The sequence below is a fragment of the Lepus europaeus genome, chromosome 1 (genome assembly GCF_033115175.1).
Source record: "Lepus europaeus isolate LE1 chromosome 1, mLepTim1.pri, whole genome shotgun sequence".
In the NCBI taxonomy this organism is placed as follows: Eukaryota; Metazoa; Chordata; class Mammalia; order Lagomorpha; family Leporidae; genus Lepus; species Lepus europaeus.
In genome coordinates, this window is record NC_084827.1 from 142,879,970 (window position 1) to 142,882,127 (window position 2,158).

Consider the following 2,158-nt stretch of genomic DNA (forward strand, 5'->3'; position numbering starts at 1 on the left):
AACAAAACTCCTGGAACTGGCCAAGACTCCATTTCTGGGAAGCATCTATTAGAATGACAGCAGCTTAGAGACATGACTATGATGCTGTTCCCAGTGCTAGGGCCACACTGGGAGACTGATTCAAGATACTAGAATGAAATATAAGCCAGGAACTCAAAGGGAAATGAATTAGCATTTCTGAATACTCATTAGTTGTCAGGCTGGGCATTAATATAGATGATCTCATTTAAACCTCACAGTGACTCCATTTTACAGATGAGGAAAATGAAGCCTAAAAAGGTTTGATGATGGATTCAAAGGCATCCAGGCACTAAGTGTAGAATAGGAATTTGAACCCAGAGCTGTCTGGACATAAAGTCCATGCCCTCTGGACTATATCATATAGCTTTCCTAAGGAAGTATAAGGAGCTAATCCCAAATAAAAAGGTACCTAGAGTTAAACTGTCAGATTCTAAATCCTTGCTGCCTCATTTTCTACCTTTATGACCAAGTACAAGGCATTTAACTCCTCTGTCCTTCAGTGTTCTCATAGTAACAGGCAACAGAACTTTAGCACCTACCTAATAATGCTATTCAGTTGATTTTTGTGTCTGAAGTAAGATAAAAGTCCAGTTTAATTCTCATACAGGTAAGTATCCAATTTTCCCGACTTTATTTATTGAAGAAACTACCCTTTTCCATTGTGCATTCTTGGCACTCTTGTCAAAGATAAGTTGATCTTATATGCCTGGTGTATTTCTGGGTTCTGTATTCTGTCCCATTGGTCTGTATGCCTGTTTTTATGCAGTATTATACTGTTTTGATTACTGTAACTTTGTAATTTTTAAGAGAAGTAAGCCTTCATTTCCTTGCTTTACAAAAGCTGGCTGAGGTGGGGTTATTGTTTGTTTGGTTCGCTGGTTGGTTGGGTTTTGGGGGGTGATTGATGGAAGAGTTAAAAATCCCTATCCCTGTCCAACTCCTCGGGCTCTTCCTTCATCTCGGTCTTGGCTGGGACTTTAACAGCAACAGGAGCGGCAGTAGTAGCAGCACCATAAATAGAGATGGGTCAGCCACGAAGACCTTGATCTTTTCAGCAAATGCAAAGGCACACTCCGTTTCCACAGACAAAGCCGGAATCCACTGGTAACCACTGATGAGAGAATGGGGTACCGATGCAACCATTGGATAACCAATCTGCAGACTAACACTGGCAACACTGTGAACAGCCTGCGGAAAGTGAGAGTGCAGCGCTTCCTCTGATGTCCAGCATGTCAGCGTGGTAGATGCTGCCGTTGTCTAACACCGGCTGGATGGTCAACCCAGAGGAGAAGGGGGAGATGTGCAGCATGTCCCGCTTTTCTCTCCAGCCCTTATCAGCTGCACAAGCTCAGGATCTCAGTGGTGCCTCTCTGGAGATTGTAGTGGCGATGCCCAAAGCCTGCAAAAAGGAGATATTCTTGGACCCCAGACCTGTGTCCTGTCTTGGCACAGTGACATCACAAGATGAAACGGCAAGAACATGGGCAACAACTGGTACCTTGTTGGCCAGTAGCACATCCTGATCTCAGTGAGGTCCTCCTTGGTAAACGCAAAGCCAACATTCTCCAGGATAGGAGGCAGGGTCTCCTCCAGGGCCAGTTTGGTTTCCACGTGCCCTCAGATGGCCTTGGGCATCATGGTGTTCTTGCCCAGCAGCACCACAGCCTTGGCATGGAGGGTCATGTGGACCTGCTGCATCTGCTTACCCCCACAGCATCTGCTCCCATAATGAAGCATTTTACATAACCATTCAGAAGCTGGATGATCTTAAGGAAGTAGCTGGACTTCCAGGTTGCCCTGCCTTCCCTTGGCATCATGACAGTGCATGTACCCAGGGCTTAACAGATGATATCACTGTAAAGAAAACCTATAATGTGTGTTTTTTTTTAACTTTTATTTAATGAATATAAATTTCCAAAGTACAGCTTATGGATCACAATGGCTTCCCCCACACACAACTTCCCTCCCACCCTCAACCCTCCCCTTTCCCGCTCCCTCTCCCCTTCCATTCACATCAAGATCATTTTCAATTCTCTTTATATACAGAAGATCAGTTTAGTATATATCAAATAGAGATTTCAACAGTTTGCCTCCACATAGTAACACAATGTGAAAAATACTGTTTGAGAACTAGTCA

The 2,158-nt window shown here is 44.2% G+C and overlaps 1 pseudogene; it reads right to left on the reverse strand.

Annotated features, from left to right (window-relative positions):
- Nucleotides 1–934: 934 nt before the first annotated feature.
- On the reverse strand, nucleotides 935–1,835 carry LOC133763291 (large ribosomal subunit protein uL10-like; annotated as a pseudogene).
- Between the last annotated feature and the right edge of the window lie 323 nt (nucleotides 1,836–2,158).